This window comes from Eleginops maclovinus, chromosome 10 (assembly GCF_036324505.1).
Source record: "Eleginops maclovinus isolate JMC-PN-2008 ecotype Puerto Natales chromosome 10, JC_Emac_rtc_rv5, whole genome shotgun sequence".
Classification (NCBI taxonomy): domain Eukaryota; kingdom Metazoa; phylum Chordata; class Actinopteri; order Perciformes; family Eleginopidae; genus Eleginops; species Eleginops maclovinus.
Genome location: NC_086358.1, coordinates 13,111,224 through 13,130,625, shown reverse-complemented (window position 1 = coordinate 13,130,625; position 19,402 = coordinate 13,111,224). Strand labels below are relative to the sequence as shown.

At 42.1% G+C, this 19,402-nt stretch overlaps 1 protein-coding gene and 1 long non-coding RNA gene across 7 annotated transcripts in view; both read right to left on the bottom strand.

The window, feature by feature from the left end:
* The window catches only part of sdk2b (sidekick cell adhesion molecule 2b), a 253,938-nt gene that overhangs the window by 147,905 nt on the left and 86,631 nt on the right, over window positions 1-19,402 (bottom strand). The gene's annotated exons all lie outside the window — the stretch shown is intronic.
* LOC134871313 (uncharacterized) lies at window positions 784-5,475 on the bottom strand. Its single transcript, XR_010166667.1, has 3 exons — window positions 5,072-5,475; window positions 1,111-1,222; window positions 784-968 (listed from the first exon to the last, which is right to left on the bottom strand). It is a non-coding gene; the product is annotated as an uncharacterized LOC134871313 (long non-coding RNA).

The following is a 19,402-nucleotide window of genomic DNA, read 5'->3' as shown; positions in this document are numbered from 1 at the left end:
AGTCATTGAGGCAGATGGGTTTTGTCTTTTTGGGGACAGGGACAATGATGGACTCTTTAAAGCATGTGGGGACTACAGACTGGAGCAGTGACCTATTGAAAATGTCTGTGAACACATCTGCCAGCTGAACTGCACACACCTTGAGAGCACGGCCAGGGATGCCATCAGGTCCTGGAGCCCTGTGTGCGTTGATCCTTTTCAGAGATCTACACACATCTGCACTGGTTAAAACCAGTGAGCAGGGATACTGGGCCTTTGGTGCCTCCACAGCCGGGGGCTTCTCAAAGCGTGCATAAAATGTGTTCAGTTCATCTGGGAGAGATGCAGACACTTCCTCAGCACCACTCGTTGTCCTTTTGTAGTCTGTTATTGTTTTTAGTCCAGACCACATATTTCTGGCGTTGGAGCCATTGTAGTTCGACTCCACCTTGTCCCTGTATTGTCTTTTCGCACTGCTAATAGCTCTCCGGAGTGCATACCTGGAATTCCTGTACTCATCCAAATCACCGCCGCTGTGCGCGATGGCCCGTGCTTTAAGTTTAGCTCGGACCTCGCCGTTTATCCAGGGCTTCTCATTTGGGAATGTCCGTATAGTAATCCGCGGCACGACGTCATCGATGCATTTGCCGATGTAGCAAATGACCGCGTCAGTGTGTGTGTTTATATCGTCCTCCTCAAACACACACCACTCCGTGATGCCAAAGCAGTGGCGGAGAGCAGAGTCAGACTGCTCGGACCAACGCTGCACTGTCCTTGTCACAGGTCGGTCCCTCTCAGGCCCGTAGCCAGCATTGTGGTGGGGGGGGATCTTTTCCCCCCGAAAGTGGACTTCATTTGGCTCCCTACTCCAATGCCCCCTAAATACACCAGCACACTTCAAATCTTTTAATTTAGACATATTTTATTCATCGTCAAGTTTGTTGTGAGTCTGTTGTTGCTGTCCTTCATTTTTTGTCTGTTGCTCCCCACTGTTAACATAAATGGACATGAATTGCTTCAATTGAGCTATCTCTATAGTCATTAAAACTTTAACAAGAATGAAGAATTTGATATAAATGTAAGTGTTACTCAAACTTCCTACATCTGTGATTGTCTGTCTCTGTTGCTCACCTCAGTTGTCTGTTGCTTTCTTCCATTGCCTGTCTGTTGCTGCCCTCCATTGTCTGTCTCTGTTGTTGTTCTGTCTGTCTGTTGTTGCTGTCCTTTATTGTCTATCTCTCCACTGTTGACATAAATAGATAAGAATTACTTCATGAAGTACACTATCGGTATGGTCATTAAAACTTAAACATGAATTAATAATGATATAAATTGAAGTGTTCCAGAAAAGAGCTTTCAAACAGCATCAAAACCATCTCTTTGTAATTTAAATTGACATAATCAAGGTTGAATGTGTAGTGCCCTACCCTCTTACTTAAAACATTCTTAGTCCATTTCTCCCTTATATTAGTGCCAGATTCATGCAAATGCAGTTCTGGGGTTCTACCTTACCACTAAGAAGGCACACAAAGTTTGATTAAAATCTGTGTCGGTTGGGCCCCAAAGTGTCTGATTTCACGTGAAATGACCCACCCCCCATGTCTCCCTCTTCTTCTTCTATGGCTTCTATTGCATCAGAACGCTCATCAGCTCCAATCGTCTTGGGTGCATTTTTGAGTATAGATCAACAGCTTCATCCAGATCCAGAGCCATGTCGTAGTGGGTATGGATGAGAGCCAAGGATGACATGCGGTCCTCTCCCATGCTGCTCCGCATGAATGTGTTGAGTCTCCGGAGAACACTGGCAGACCTCTCACATTCGCAGGAGGTCACTGGCAAGGTGCATGCAATTTTCAGGAGTTTGAAGATGTTCGGATACATCATCTCATCACACTCTTTGATAGCTGAGGCACATGAGCTTGGTCTTTGGTGTAATGCTTTGACCTGCCACTTCAACTTCCACCGTTTCAGCTCCTGGTCAATGACCTCTGGTGATGGCAAGTCATCTTGGTACAGAGCGACTGCTTCAGAGATGTCCACCGTTACATCTGAGTTGCACTGGACAGATGGAATTAGGCCCATGAGCCTTGATGCGGTCACAGAGAGGGGACTAAATCTGGACTCAAACTCTGAAATGACATGGTCTAAGAAGGGTATCGTCATGTTCCGGAGATAGTACTCCTTCACTCCTTCAGCGGGTACATTTTCCCTGTGTTTCTGCCTTCCAGCTGCTCTCGGCTGGGTTGGTTCCACGTTGACCTGAGCAGCCATCCTAACTGCTTGTTCGTAGATTTGATTGAAGTCGTCGTCGATGGTCTCGCGGAGCTCCTTGTAGACAGACTTCACCTCATCAACCATGCTAAATGCCTCGATGATGTCGAGTGAGGTGCTTTGCAGTTTCACCGTGATGCCCGCCAGGTGGGATAAAACTTGGTATACGGTGAGGAATGTGAGGATGAATCCAAAGTTTTGTAGCCCACTCAAGAGACCATAGGCCTCTGCTTTGTACTTGCCCTCCCATCCACTGGTGACATCTTCACTGTACTCCTCTGTATGGAGACCCTGTGCCATGACTTCCAGAGCCTTAATAATGAAGACAAAGGCACTGTAGAAGTGACTGTAGGCATCATGCCGTGCTGCCCATCTTGTGCGGCTGAGGTCAATCAGGGGCTTCCGCTTTCCGGTAGAATGTGCCTCCTTATCTACAACCTCCTTGAGAAGGTGTTCCCTCTTCGGGCTGCAGGTGAAGAACATGACGATGTACTTCATCTTATCAATCATGTTGCGCACAACTGGAAGAGCACAAGAGCGTGCAATGACAAGGTTCAAGCAATGCCCATTGCAGTGCATATAAACTGCCTTAGGCGCATCCTTTTTTATCAAAGCTTGAACGCCAACATTTTCGCTGCTCATATTGCTGGCGCCATCGTACCCCTGGCCTCGACAGTCAGCAATCTCTATGCTTAGATGACTCAGCACATCTTTGATCGCGCTTGCAATGTGGCGACCTGTGATCCGTGGCAAAGTACAAATCTCAAGCAACTCCTCTCTGATATTTAAGTCTTTGTCCACGAAGCGAACACACATTGGCATCAGCTCTTCATTATGGGATGTGACCTCATCAGCTAGGACTGTGTACATCTGAGCATGCCTGACCTCTTCCACGATCTTGGCCTGAATCATGTGCTTCCCTATTACATCAATCATTTCATTTTGGCTTTGAGGTGATAGATATGTGGCATTTTTTAGCTTTGGTTTCTCCAAATGCTGCTTCAGCTTTTCATCGTGATTTGAAAGCAGTTTCAATAGGGCCAAGAAATTCCCAGGATTGCCACTACAATGCTGCTGCTCAGCTGATCCTCTCAGTGCAATGCATTGACGGCCACAGTAGAGAACAGCCTCTGCAACGCACTTGAGAATGTGCCTGTTCTCTTTGATGTTGGTCTCCTTTGCACTGTCCATACGGACTGATATCCGGGTATTGGGGTTTTCATGTGACTGTCGAAACAGTTTTGCTCTTTCAAATGCCACTAAATGGTTTGCTTTCGATTGGTGGCTTCCAATTATCTTCGTTTTCTTATGCCATTTACTGAAGGGCGCATTTATCAGTGAAGTTGACTGTTTCCTCTCTGTGGCATTGAGAAAGAGAGCACAGCATATGCAGAAAGCGCCATCGAGTTTCATGCTGTAAACCAGCCACCATCCATGCTCCTCAAACCAATCATACCTGAATGCCCTGTTGCACCTACCAATAAATGTAGTTGGGAAAATGAAATGTTTCGAAGGTCTGACGTGGTTTTTCACCAAATTGTACTTTTGGCCATCAGACATCTGACACACAGCCTGTGCTATTTCCTCAATAGATTTGGTTGCATCTATGAAGAAGCCAAGGTCACTGTCAAGTACAGAGCTCGGCTGGGCTACCTCACATTCTGCTGCCTGTCTCACTCTCACATCCTCAGCCACTTCAGGAGCTGCTGCATCTCTCTGCTCTTCCACTGCACTGTTACCTGGCAAGGCTGTTTCATTGCTGCTACTACTAGCTGCTGGTAGCTCACCCTCCACATGCTGACTCACTAAATAAATACAGCAAAAGAAAAACATTTAAGTCAATTTTAGAGTATTTCAAACCAGACATAATAATAATTTTATTCTCTGAATTATTTTATTTTCTATTGTGCACATAGAATTGTGAGGGTTTGGGTAATTTCATCAAGCAGATATATTGCATTTGTCATAAAACGGTTTTAACAAAAAGCACACACAACAAACGTCTGACAACAAACATCTGCACCTGAAACACAAACATCAGGTGCAGGGAAACTACACTGATTGACTCACATACACCCTATCCATGTTTAACCCCCTTTTTTTTTTACACCTCTATACTGTATTTTATTTACTATGGCCTTAGGAGCAACAGGCATGGTGACAGTAAAATACAGCCTAGCTGGAGCAACAGGCATGGTGACAGTAAAATACAGCCTAGCTTGATCATCAGCATTGCAAAGTGAGTTACTGAATGTTATTGTCACTTACATTTCTTAAAAATCAACTAATGGGCATAAAATAATTTGGCTTTAGTGTGGGGGGAACCCCTCATAAAATCCGTTTCACTTTCAGGAAAAGGTGGAGAGGCACCAATAGAGACCGAGGTCGAAACTGCACATAATAAGTTCTGTCATAGACATCTGAAGCCGCGAGCACAAAATGGTAACACTCTGCGTCAAGACAGTAGACTCAGGAGACAGACACTAGTCTAAAACAGACGGGGGGAACTGTCAGCTATGTGGCACTTGCAGAGCACAAGCATAACGAGATGGAGGGGGGGAGACATTGAAGCACCGAAGTCACGTTAACACGCCAAGCAATACACTTTTAACAATCCCGAAAATAGTTACTGTTACGTTCGCTATGTTTCCTACAAAATTGACAGTGGTATTTTCTGTGTTCGGCGAGGGATGGGGCTAGCATATAGCCTAATGGAGCTAGGCAACCACTGACAAGTAGCCTAGGTCAGTGAGTGTTCAGATGCAGCTAGGTCTAGCAGCTAAGTAGTAAAGAAATAGAAGCCCTGCACTCAGCAGCTTACCGATTTTGGTCCTTTTCTGGAATAAGTCACCAATGTTTTGGGACAATGTTGCCGCCGACTTCTTTCGTTTACGTTCCTTGTCTTCTTTTTTACCCATTTTCGCTATTCTTCTGATTCTTCTTTGTTCCTATGTAATAGGCGATTAGGCTAGCTACCAACAGAAATGGGGGCATTACCGCCACCGACTGGATTGGTGTAAAACAGTCTGAACAAAATGTGTAAACAGAAATATTAACCATTTTTCTTACTCGTCACTTCTCTGAGTCTACTTTTCTTTTTTATTAGTCTGGATTTTGATATTGTAAATTTAGATTTGAATCATGTATATTCACCGGAGATGAACAATTCATTCATTGAATAGCCCACATATCTTGAGGGGCGTGTCTGTGTATGGGGGGAGGGGGGGGGGGGGGTCGAATGCGGGAGGGGGATCGAACGAACCCTTCGATCCCCCCTGGCTACGGGCCTGCCTCTTCAGTCTCTGCCGGTAAACAGGGAGCAGAAGAAGAGATATGTGGTCTGACTTGCCGAAGGGGGGGCGGGGGAGGGCTTTATATCCATGCCGGAAAGGAGTGTAAACATGGTCCAGTGTATTTCCACCGCGCGTGGGGCAGCTGACGTGCTGATAGTATTTCGGCAGGACTTTCTTCATGTTGGCGTGGATATAAGGACCTGAACCAATTCTATGTTGCCAAACATGTTTACTCTCAGAAAGTGTAAAATGTGTGGTAATGGTAACATGTCCAGTAAAGATAAACCAACTTGGCTGTAAAAACAAAGATTTGTACAGCTAGCTATAGTCCATTAAGGGTTTCAGCATACTGTCTCTGTACTCTTTGTGCAAGGTAAAGTAATAAATGTATGTAGAAATGCTTGTGGTGTGGGGTGTGTAGCGTACATTTGCTGTTGGGCATGGTAGTGAGTCTCTAGAGAAGTGGTGTGAGGTTAAGCAGAGAAAAAAAAAGAAGTTTATATAGGACAGGGAGGTAGTGAGAGAAAGAAAGCTGACTGTGGCTTGCTGTGGGATACAAAGCCCTTAATTACACTGTACAGGCATCACAGGAATAGCAGGCCGCCTGGCTGTAATGGGATCCAGATGAGGGAATTATACCATTTCCTGACAAAATGGCTTCAAGATGGGGGACAACGCTACTGTCTGGACTTCTAATAAGAGCTGATAGGAATTAAAGAACTGCAGATTGTCAGGGGAGGTTGGTTGAGGGGACACAGTTGGCAAAATGGGGGTGTGCAGAGAGCAGTAAACCATGTGTGCTCAGGGCAAGGCTGAATGATCTGAAGACAATACAGCTCCGGAAGAAATTAAGAGTACATTCCAAATTGTTCTTAAATCTTTATCTCTACATGTATGGCAGTCATTCCAGGTTCTGTTCAATTCCAACACGGAGAAAACATGTCAGTAGTTTTATCAGGGCTGTATGTAATTTTAATTTCCATAGTGAATTTTTTCTTTAAATTAAACCACGGCATGTATCTACATCTACATAATATCAAACAAGTCTACATTGTATCAGACAAAATGCATTTATACCTCCCAGGGTTCAAATTTCCAACCGGTTAGTCAGACAAAAGTTATCTTTCAGAAAAAAACGCTTAGTTTCTATAGATTAAGATCTATTTGTGTTTGTTTTACCAAACACATTTCAATTGCAATTGTGTCTTTCAAAGGTGGTTTGTGATGGTGGTATACAGATGTCACCGTGTGGCTCAATTTCTGGCAACTATGATACACTCCTGCAAAGGGAAATGTGACAAGAAGCCTTTACAAAGCATGATGAGTAACGGTTTGGATGAATCCTAATGATTTTGCTCTGTAGCTTGCGATACAAACCGTAATGCACAATCAACATGGATTAAATGCGGCTGACCACATTTGTCATTATGATTAACAGAATTGAGGGTCATTACTTCAACTTCCAGCATTTAGGCATTGAAAAAATAGATTTTTTAGATGGATAAAGATGACTTGGGAGAGGACTGACTTGGACTTTGTCTGATATGTTCTCGAAGTCTGGGCTGAAGAAAACATACAGAATATGCTAAATGAGGGCCAAAAAAATGAAATCGAAGAGGAAGAACTATTTCAGTTCTGTTTCAAGTTGCTTTGTTTTCTCTGTGATTGTTGATTGCAAATTTCTGACCGATAAGAATAAGACAGACTTTTTCATGTCAATTTCTGGCCTTGTTGCTTTGCAAACGCCCCTCAGAAAAATGTTTGTATTTAATTAAATCCATTCTAATTTGAGCATTAAAAAAGAAAGAACGAAAAGTATTGTTTTACTGTGATTCAGAGGAGTCAAACAAACAATAGCTTCTGAAAGAGACTTTAGGAGTTATACACTTTAGCTAATGTGTGAATTTTAAGTTTAGTGTCCCTACTTTTCATGCTTCTTTTGCCATAGCTCTGTGGGTTGTCTGTGTCACAAACAGTAGGGGGCCCTGCACAGTTTCCTATTTGAGGCTATGACCAAGCGCCAGAAGTAAGCCTCTCAACACAGTGAATATGATATGGACTGAATAAAGTAACAATTGAAATATGATATATTATGATAGATTGAAACTTTGATCTCAGAAAACAAAGCAGCAAAGATGACATGAGTGACCAATGAAAGGGAGCGCAAGTGAGAAGAAAGAGAAGGAGCAATATCTGTGGAGTGTTGTGTTAGAATTCCAATATCAAAGAAAGCCTCACACAGCTCCATTGTTTTCGCTGCCAACCCTCACCACCTCTATCTTTTATTGAATCAAATCTCCCACAAGCTCACCCTTTAGAATCATACCTTTATTCTCCTTCCAGCTTTTCCTGCTCGGCTTTCTTTGCTTTTATATTGTCCGTAACATGTTTTGCCAGGTGACATTTCCATTGAAAAAACACAGATGCTAATGAAGTGCAGTTCCTGTGTTGAATCACACTCTTTTGTGCTGAATCGCAATTTAAAGAAATACTTTTTTTCTGCACAAAATTCTCTCTTTCTTCATTCTCTCCCAGGTTTGTGTGAGTGATGAGAATATATAGTGGGACTGAATGGGGAGGAGAAACAGACACTGGGGACTATTTTATCTACCAAGTTTTACTTTTTTTAAAGTTTTGTTTCTCCTTCCAGGTATACAGTAGGTACCACTATTCCCTTGACATCTGGTTTTAGCTTGTCCTCTTCACTAATCTTTCCAGCAATATTCTCATGATGAGGATCAAGGAATCTGAATAGCTTTTGAATCATGACATATTCTTGAATAAGCATGGTGATGCAACCATCTCAGTCTGGGCGTTGAGGGTTGATTAAAACAAAAAGGAAACCAGAGACATGGATGGGACAGTGAATACTCGTCAGGTTGGGGTTTTAAATATGGAAGTCACTTGCGCAAAGTATGACTAAGACAGTGTTAACCAGAAATTACAGCATGCAGAGAGACAGGAGAAAAAACAATGGGGCAATGAAAGAAATGTGTGTAGAAAAGGAAGAGAGGGGGGAGGTATGAAACGCAGAGTCCAACTCTCTGGTGGGTGGGGGGGGCGACAGCATTAAATAAGTGATAAATATTCAACAGACGGCAAGCTGGAACTCAAGAGACACCTTGACAGCCCAAACAAATACTTAGTGAGAATACTCTTGCAACCGTACCTACATGTACCAGAAACCACAGCAGTCCCCAGTCGATTTAACTGACAGCTGACAACTAAGGTAGAACTGGGCAATAGGGAGGGTGATGAAAAATAAGGATGTGGGGATCCACAGGGTAGAGATGGGAGGAGGTGGCAGAGACTGCAGGAGCAGCAGTGGGGATGATTTGTTTGTAAAAACAGAGAGGTTTTTTATACTTGGTACATCATCTCTTTTTTCCCCCTCAAATCTGTGCCAATCTTGCCACAATTTCTCTGTTTCGCTTTCCTTCAGAACATTTCCAGAAATCATACCTGACCCTTCCCTGCAACCCTCTCCTGAGGGGACATCCATCAGCTGCTGGCCCCAGACGGATTGAGGGCAGAGAAAAGGGGGCAGATAAAGAGCTGGAAGGAGGGATAGAGGCGCATGGCAGAGAGTTTGGCGGGTTAGGTCTGGAGGTCAGAGCGGTATGGCCAGTGGGGAGAGGGGGTGTCTGTACCAGGGGAAATGAGGTAATGTGTTTGAGTCAGGTGAAAAATGGCCATGCCACTCGCCAGGGCGGCTGCTCCGCCTCGCTCTGCTGACCAGGAGGTGATGGGGATTTGAGTTTTTCAAGGTACATCAATTAGACACATGCAGCAACGCACTGCACCCATGAAAAAATGCATGTGCACAAATATGCACGCATGAACACGCACAGAGTACAGGCTCACGGTGCATACTTTCTCAAGTTCACTCATGTGATCGCAGCCTCAGTCATCAACACACGCACACATTTCTGTGAAAATGGGACAAAAATCACTGTTACACTGCTTAAGTATGAACAAAAAGAAATTGCCAGTGTCATGATGTGCATTCACACCTTTCACTCAGCGTGCCAGCGGTGAGACGACACTCTCGAAATAACACCTAATTCAAGCCTTCAATCACATTCAGGGTTATATAGGGAATGAGAGAAAAAGGGAACATGATGGAGCGGAAGAAAGACAATGGGAATTGAAATTGATATATTGCAGGAAGTGGTTTTTAGCCTTCAAACCAGACTGTAAATTAGATGCTCAGCACCAGACAGCGAATGACTGTGAAGCATTTAGCAGCTAAAGAGAAAGACACATCCCTACGGAGTTGGTAAAGACCAAAAAAGGAACTAAAGCAGAGGTAATTATATTATCCTAATGGTCAGTTACGCACCTCCAAGTGAATAAGGATGGTGCTCCAGGACTGCCCGATGTGTAAGCAACTGTTTGCTAACAAGCGCATCCTATTAGCCTTAAAGGTGATGATTTGATATTTCAGTGTTGTGGTCAAAGCTGGTTTTAGCTGCTTCCATGGGGCCGACATACTAATAATACATGTGAGGAGGGCTTATAGGTTGAGACAAAGTACAGGAAATAAGCATCTTCAATCACACCACAATGACTGTTAAATTTGACAACTGAAACCATTTCTATCTTGTTTTCCATTCCCAGATCTTTCCTTTGGTCGTATAATGGCACATTAACATTTTGAACACATCCGCACATCATCCATTACCCAACCTCCCCCTTCCAACACACTCTTCCGCTTTCCAAATCATTAATAGTATGTAAATCCACTCATCACCATCGCTCGCTGTGTCTTTTTAACAGATGTTGACAGGTTCCACCTTTTAAAGGTCAGCTGAACGCCCGCACGGGTGTAAAAAGGGTAAGCTCAAAGGCCGCTCGGAAGATGCAGTGACAGAGAAAGATGAGACGCCAAACACAGGGGCAAGGAGGGGTTGACACGCATCCTCTGATGTCACCGACTCCCCAGGGAGTTTGGACTCTTGCTGGTTTTTAGCCGTGTCTTTTTCACAAACCTTCCAAATTGTATGTCAGTTACAGTGACAGCGACGGCAAGCAACACATTCGTCATACTGTTTGCAGCCTGCTTTTAGAAGTCCTTTGAGACCTGCTCTGCGGGCTACAAGTAGAGAGAGCGAGAGGGGAATTGCACTTCTGGCTGCCCAGCAACTAAAGCGGCATACAGAGTGCACGTCAGAGAGAGGTAGATACACACAGTCACATACCTGATAGACTGACGAGAAGATGGATGTCTTGCAGACAGAAAAAGAACGATGGGGACTGAATGGAATAATCAAAAAGAAACAGATAGCGGTGATGAATTTTTGAAGAGTTTTCGTAAGTAAAACCTGCCTCGAACTCTAGTTTTGCAGCTTTCCCACTCCCTGTGTTTTAGGGCAAACATCTTATGTCTTTAAAATAGTGCTGTCTTTTTTTAACTAAGGCTCCTCTGATGGTGGGCCCAGAGCTCTCTTACTGTATAGGCAGTGACTAAATCCTGCAGAAAGGTCTATCAGAACCTGAACACGAGGCAGGCTGACAATAGAATAACAAAAAAAAAGACTTTAATTCACCTTAGATCATGTTTCTAATGGGTTGTCACTTGAACGTATTTAAACTTCAATAATAAACTTGCTGAACAGAAATAATGTCACTGCATTAGACCAAATTTCATTTGACATTACTCACCAGCGTTGTTACAGAAGGAAAAAGGAGATAGAAAACCACATTTAGGAGGAACCTCAACTGAAATTTAGTTGACTGAAGATGGACTGCTTTTCATTTATTTTATATAAGCAGAGTTTAGTTTGTGTCTGATTTGTACAGCGTTTTCATTTCGGCACATTTCATACTTTCATTCAAAGTCTGTGAAAGAATGCTATTGCCTTTTTCCGCTTTATCTCAGGAAAATGACCTAAGAAAAACCCATTTTGGTAAATACAATAAAACAAACACAGAGCTGCTTCATAGGGAAGTATTTGGTTCAACGATAATGGATGGCTGCAATTAATGTCAGAGTGCGTGCATAGATCAGAGACAAAACTACCTGACTAATGGTGCCGAGCTTCATCCGACCCATTGATGAATCAATTTTACTGATGTGAATACAGCCATTAGCCGTTGGTTCATTTCTTCCCGTAATAACAGAGTTTTTGATAAGTTGAGGTGCCAGGCCTTGGCCCCCTTAACATATCATATTATTATGTATTGTTTGTACTATCACGCATGTACACAAGGGCGGACGAGATGGAGATGGAGAGACAGAAAAAGAGCCAGAGGGAGAAAAAGGTGTCCCCATTAAGTGCAAATCAATCACGCACAGGAAGCAATTCAGCCGAGCACAGGTAGAAAGGAAATTAGAGGAAAACCACACACACAACGTGCATGCACAACAACACAAGCGTGGACGCACACACACACATACAGGGTGGTCTTGGTGAGGCTGACAGGAAATTGGACAGTCAGTAAGTAGTCATGGGCGGAGATTGTTGTGTCATGGTAGTTTTTGCTCTATTCTGTCTGTCTCTTTAAATAGATACAATAAATTGGTTTCTACTCATTGGTAACACAAGATTAATGTGATTGGTCCACATGTAGCTGGATCACCAACTTTTTTTTAATCTCTACCTTGAACTTTAAGCTTTCTGCTGTAGCACTCTTGTTGCTTTGATTAAGCAGAGATAATTGTGTTTTATTACAAAAAATAAAAAAAAACTTTAACAAAGGGATTCTAGTGAGGAGCTACATGTTCCAGAAGTACTTTCTGTGCTTTAACACTACACTTCTTGGGAAGATATTCTCAATTTTCCTTAATATAGAGAGCATCAAGTCTCGTTGAGAGTTACGTGATTAGCTTCGTAAGTCGAAATGTTTTACAATAAAGCCCATCTCAGCCGCTGTTGCAATCAAAATGAAGCCAGTAAGAGTTGCGAGGCAGAGGTATAGCAATTTAATAGCACGTTATTTTTGCAGGTAAAGCACAAACCACAGCCCCATTATTAATTACTTTATAGATGCAGTTTTAAAAGTAATGACATTAAACCTCTGAATGTATTGACAAGTTCCTACAAACTGAATTCTTTAGTTTTCACTTTTCGTGCTTAGCAGTACATGCAACAATTAAAAACGATGATTGACAAATTACCAACAAGCTCCTTGTGAAAGTCCTCTACTGTGTTCAATAACCAATTATTTTCCGATGTCATTTTTTACTTATTTTTACTTTTTACTTATTTTACTTATATGTATTTGCTCAGGTAGAACATTTTGCAGTTGGTGCTGTCATTGTCATCTTTCCATTGACTATACTGTGAATACTGTGTACCCTTTTAAATTTAATTCAATTTGAACACAAAGGGGTGAAAATGAACCGTATGCTTAATTGTCAAATAGATTCAGAAAGCCCTTTCATTTCATTTTGCTCATATACATTGTAAGACTAATAATGTGACTGGCATTGTAAAAAAGGATTAATTCAAAGTCACATTGTATTTAATATAGCTGCACTGCAAGACAACAACAAGCTGATTATAAAGTCAATTGTATATATAGGATTCGAGTTTGTCCATGAGGTATGTTCCAATTGTACCGATGACCCCCCGGGAGTCAGCCTCTTGCCAAGAACCTCAACCTCTCACCTTGAGGGCTCCCGACTAAATGCTGACCAATCACAGCACATACTGACACCCTGCTGACTGAGGAGATTATGACCGAGATACCAAAACAATTGTCACTTTCCAACACACACACACACACACACCTACTATAACCTCATTAAAGCCCAAACTATCATTAAAATGTCTTTTCTAAAAGTCGCCAACCTTCACTCCCTTCAGAAAAAGGTGGCTCTTTCAGAAGACTTAAAGGTCACTGACACACACACACACACACACACACACACACACACACACACACACACACACACACACACACACACACACACACACACACACACACACACACACACACACACACACACACACACACACACACACACACACACACACACACACACACACACACACACACACACACACACACACACACACACACACACACACACACACACACACACTGTGGTTAGATGTGGTTGCATGGTCAGGTGTTGAGGTTATCAGCCACTTTCTTGTCTGCGTGCATCAAACCCACAGTCCTGTAGGCTTTCGTGTGCATTTGAGATCAGGTCCATTTTTGAGCTTGTTAAATGCCAGGTTGCGGTTACAGGGCATAAATATTTCAGTATCTAGTGGCAAGATAATCACTCTGATTAAATGTCTAACATAGTAAAAGGCTGGTTGGGTCGGAAGAAGATAACTGGTAGTGAAGTGGAGAAGAGAGAGAGGTAAAAAAATCTACTGTTAACTGCTGTAATGAAGGAATGTAAAGATGTAATAGCTGGAAACACTGTGTAGAAAAAGCAGAAGAATGTATTGTACTTGCACAATGTGTCTGGGTTTAATCCCATGGAAGGATACTTAATCTTCCATGTTTAGAAATGTGACAATGCAAATATACAATAAGTATCCTTAGTCTTTTATTGTCAATAATATAATGTAATTCAGACTGAGAACAAACATCTTTATACAAAATGAATGTAAATGTTCAGCTGAGAGCTACAGCTTTTACTTTCATTCAGTGCAAAATAATGAGTAATACTGCAGCTGTCAGAATCCTGTTTTAGCGTTTGGTTTGATATGGATGATATGACTTTGGACACTCACAAGACATTTTAATAAAATCTCAGATAGGATCACTTTTATGGTTGTGATCCAAGACAAAAATAGCTTTTTCAGGAAACTGAACCATGTAGTTTATTCTCAATAGCATTTTTAACCTTTTCCAGGAAAAGGTTTAGGAGCATGTAGGTCATAAAACACTTAAAACATGTGGTTGCAAATGCTACCTGTCAGTTAATGGAGGAATAAAAAGGGCAAAATGAGATATCAGAGAGATATTTGAACTCTGTATGACAGAACTGCAGTATTTGGGAGAGAAAAAAAAAACTACAAGCTTGTGGCAGATAGAGAAGGGTTTAGTCCACTTGTGGCCGTGCAGTGTGAATACTTACAATTGCAAAAAAACAACTTTAGCAGGATGATGAATTTGAAATTGCCCCTGGGATGTTGCAGTACAAGACCCTAGGTGTATCTGTTAAGAAAGTGCGGGAGGATACATTGTAATTACAGCTTGAAAGTTAGCTTCTAAATGAATCGTCTTTATCTTTTACTGTGCTGCATTTACTATAGTGTCATACCACAAGAGAGTTTTGAGGATGCTATCTATCATCAGAACCACGGAAGAATAATATCCAGTCAGCCAGCGCAATACACTCCGATACCTTCCACTAACAGGCAAACCACAAGAGACCATTCTCATTACCGCAACTCTCCCCTTTCTTTTTCTCTTAATTCATTTTCTGCCTCCTATCGACTTGATTAAAAGATAAGAGACGGTTGATTAATTATTAATAGCTTCCATCTCTTCTTTAAGGTTCAACCGTACTTTAACGATTTTTTATCCTCACTCTCGTTGCTCCTCTCATCTTTGATTTAGAATCTTTCACCGGCATATGCAAATATTCGCGGACACACTCTCCGCACAAACGCACACCCAATTTAATTAGAAGCCAATTACAGGAACACTTTCATCCTGTTCTTTTTACCTTCCCGCTCTCCTAAGTGTTCCACCTAAAGTGTGAAGAACAGATCAAGACAGTGGAAGGGAAACAAAATTGGGGGGAATTGATTGAATGGATTGTCTTGTCTGGCAGCACTCAATCAGATAAGCTAATATTTTTTGTGCTAAAGAAGATCTCACTCATTCAGTTTCTATAAGACATTGCAGCATTCTGGGCACACACATGTTGATGGCTTAACTATAAGCAAGAATGTGATACTGTAAGGCAGAAGTGAGATTATTCACCGAGATCTGTGGTTCCACTGGGAGCCAGGTGTTAATATGTCTAAAATTAGGCAGGGTGTGTGTGTTTAGAATCAGCAATTTTGTGCACAGGTGCAAGGATTTATAAGCTTTCAGCCACTTTAGTGACTTTAAACCTACAAAAACATTCACTGTGCATGCATATGGCGAGTGTACGCTGTAAGTCATATTTTACAGTAGAATACAAATATACAAACCACACACATGCTACAAATTCCCCAAGGAACTACAACCTGGTATACAGGACCGTGCTTTTCTTCCCACACAGCTCCTGCTATTACTCCCCCACCTGCTGCCATCGCCCTTAGAACAAGAAATGTGTTCCCTTTTCACATGTCATTCCTACGCCTTTCAATACCCATGTGAGAATTTGATTGTGTGCACTGCATTAAAAGTGAAGAATTAGAAAAGTACTCCCTAGCAGCCACTGAGTAAATAGACATAACATTTGCATAAAAGTGTTCAGATTATGCATTTCTCACACAGAGAGAAAAGCAACTGGCTCACTTTCACATGATAAGCCACACTGGTGTGAGGCTGAGTTAAAAGCGTAATTGGAGAAAAAGGCGCTGCTAGTCAATGCGAACACGCAGCTGAAATGTTAAGATGAGCAAGAAAGAGAAACGCAGCACTTTTACTGTTTGTATCACACACAGAGATGATGACAAGAATGTTGCATAACGCCCTACTGGAAAATCTACAGACGTACAGTAGTGGGAGAGATGAAGCACTCTGGCATCAAAAGTTTACCAAAACGGTATTATTTTTTTCAGCCACACTGCACTCAACTGGAGTCCCAGACTCAATTATGCAACCCACAACAATAGAAGCCTTGACAATGTGCAATAAAACTGTATAACATAAACAAGTTATTGTCTTTCCATCATAGTGCTGGTCTTTTAAGGTGCACAAAAGGCCAAAGAGATGTATTATATCCTTGGGTGATTTTTTTCCCCCAGCTCATTCTTATCCCAAAGCCTGCATTTTCAAACTGATAGGTGCAATAAGAAAAAACTACATGGGAGCAAAGGGATTCTAATTCAATCCGATGAAGGCATTGCATCTGGCCGAAAAGTCTGAATAAAAGCCTCCTCCTTCTTCATTTCACAAATATGCTCACTCCACAATCCATCTCGCTCACTCTGCTGCCCCAAAGGATATAATCTCTGGTATATGGGAAAAACTCTATACATAATAAACATCCACAGGAGCTTCTTTGTTTGCAGTGGGGGACTTTTCTGACAGAATGCGTGAGGAAGTGCTTGCGCCGCAGAGCATGCTGGGCATATTGTGTACACATCTTTGCTTTGTTGCTTGCTGCAGTGATGATGAGAGTTGTGGGGAGAAATTTAAAATGGGGTGGGGGGGATGAAGGTGCGATGTAGCTATTCATCTCTGTATGAATCAATCTTAGAAAGAATACCAAGGAAAGCAAGAGTGCAGACTAATTGTGTGTGCGGGCTGTGTAGTTTGAAGATACTGCAGCGCCTTCAGATGTTACCAGCACAATAGCTTGGAGCTATGTAAAGGCAGAACCAACTGAACAAATTGAAATGCATTGAATAGGCACTACAAGTATAACTTGAAACAGTGCATCCGCAGTCGACTGGAACATTTAAATGCTCTATATTGAGAAACCTCGACCAAAGTGGTAAATCGACTGCCACCGCATGCTGCTGGGATTTCTCCACATATCACTGTGCGTGTCATTGAAAGTGAAGGCAGGCCCTAGGCAAGAAAGGAAGAATTACGGCACTTTGCCTTTAATAGACTCTGCTGGTGAATATGCCAACAGTTACACCTGCACGCTGCCCTACCACGGCAAACAGTGGCGATGACAGGCATGAAATGTCACCACTGGGACACAAGTAGCCAGAGAGACAAAGTCAGTGAGGGAGGGGGGTGGCGGCATGCAGCTCGTAGTTGCTGTGGAGAACATTGCACACCTTGACTATGCTGTGATATTGAAATCTACAGAAAATTGTGTTACATTGCACAAAACACAAAGCAGTGAACAGCAAAATAGACTGAAAGGAGGAAAATAAGTTAAAATAAACACAAATCCGACCACCGGAGCAACACAGTTTACAGGACCCATCATTCTTTCTATCTAATCTGAGCCCAGCAAACAGCGGGCAGGCTGAAAACACATGTGATGACAAAGTGGACAAGGCATTAAAGCACCAAGCCCCTGTGGTCACCAAATTTAACTCTGGGCACTTTGGCTAAAATGGAGTAGTATTGTCTGGAGCACTTTTCTATTTCCAATTCTCTTTTTACATTCATAAGACAGTAAAGCCTAAAACATTTTTAAAAAAGGAGACAAGGGTGTGCCAGGAAAAGTTGATGACAATAGACAATATGCTGCTCTTTCAACCTAATAAAACGTTAAAGGGACTGCATTATACATGACTATATGGGAAGACATCAGCCCGCACATCCATACAATTGTAAGCTGTGCATTAAGAATTCACTTTGTTGAACTCTGTCTCGACAGACACTCCACTTCACGATCATCTGCGTACACTCTGCATTCAAACAACCTCATGCAAGACCATTTCCTTCATTTATCATTCTCCGGAAATAAGTTCAACAAAAAAAGGATACTGTGATGGGAGCACTCCACCAGAGATACCAATTGCATAAATGCAAATATGTATACTGCTTCTTCTGAGAAGTATGTATGAACTATAAATTCCAGGAGAAAATGCTATTAGACAGTTTAAAAAGGTTATTAATATTAATGTGCATACATGACAACTGGCTCCTTGACCTTTTACGCTTGAGTCCCAATGCCTTGTAACATATAGCTAGCATGTTATTACTCTGACTTATTTAATTGATTTCTATGTGCTTCCCAATTTCAGGTTGTTACTCACATCTAGTCACTCCCGCTGTACCATATTAAATGTGTTTTGGGCAGAAAGAGAGCACACAGAACGACACAAGGAGACTGGTGCAGGCCTAGAGACCCAGGGCTGGTGTATGTGTGAAAACACCAGCTCGTTCTGGGAGGCTGACATAGCCACAGAGGCAATTAGATACTTAGAAGTCATGTTTAACATGCTCCCTGTCTCTCTTTCTCTCCCTCTGTTGTTCCCACTCCTTTCTCTTTCCCTCCCTCCCTTTCATTCCCTCTCGTTCTGCCTCTGTCAGCTCCCTTCCTCCATGTCAGAAGGCTAATAGCGCTAGTTTTGAAAACGTGGAAGGGTAAAGTTTTAATAATCTGATCCATGCAGGCGAAATGATTGTGTAGTCATAGAGTATTATAACTAAAAACATTGAAATTAAAATGAAACCGTGGTTTTAACCTCTTCAACCCAGGCGGACACAAATGTGAGATGTGCATAGAAACCTCACAAAACATCAATTTAAATCTCCTCGAGATCAAATTCCTGTCAAATTTGTCAGACTGAATTACAAGCAAATTGGATGCGAGTGCAGCTAGTAATGGGCATTCCATTTTTTCTGTTTGTCTGTCACGCACTCACACACTCTCCCCATCAATCTCTGAAGGGAGGTCAGTTTTGTGAGGACACAGAGATTTTCTCTGACTCTTGGCATATTTCAAGCTGTCTCTTCGGGCATGTGTCATCTGACGTGGCATGAGACTTTTCAGCAGATGTTTCAATCAAGTCCTTTGTTTTGTTACAGATGTCAACATGAGGGGTTCTTTCCAAAACAGGTCAAATGAGCCAGCATTCTGTTGGTTACTGGACCATAGTGATATGTTGTTTAATATCCACACCCAGTGAACAAAGAATATGTTTGGTCAACCAAGATAATAGGGGTGCTCATATGTATGTTTTAAAGGGGCCCTATTATGCTCAATTTCAGTTTCACATTTTGTGCCTCTATTGTGACATGTTGACATGCTTCAATGTTAAATAAAGGTCTGTATGTGTCTCATACTGCCTGTATGTAACTTTGGGATTTTAGCCTAT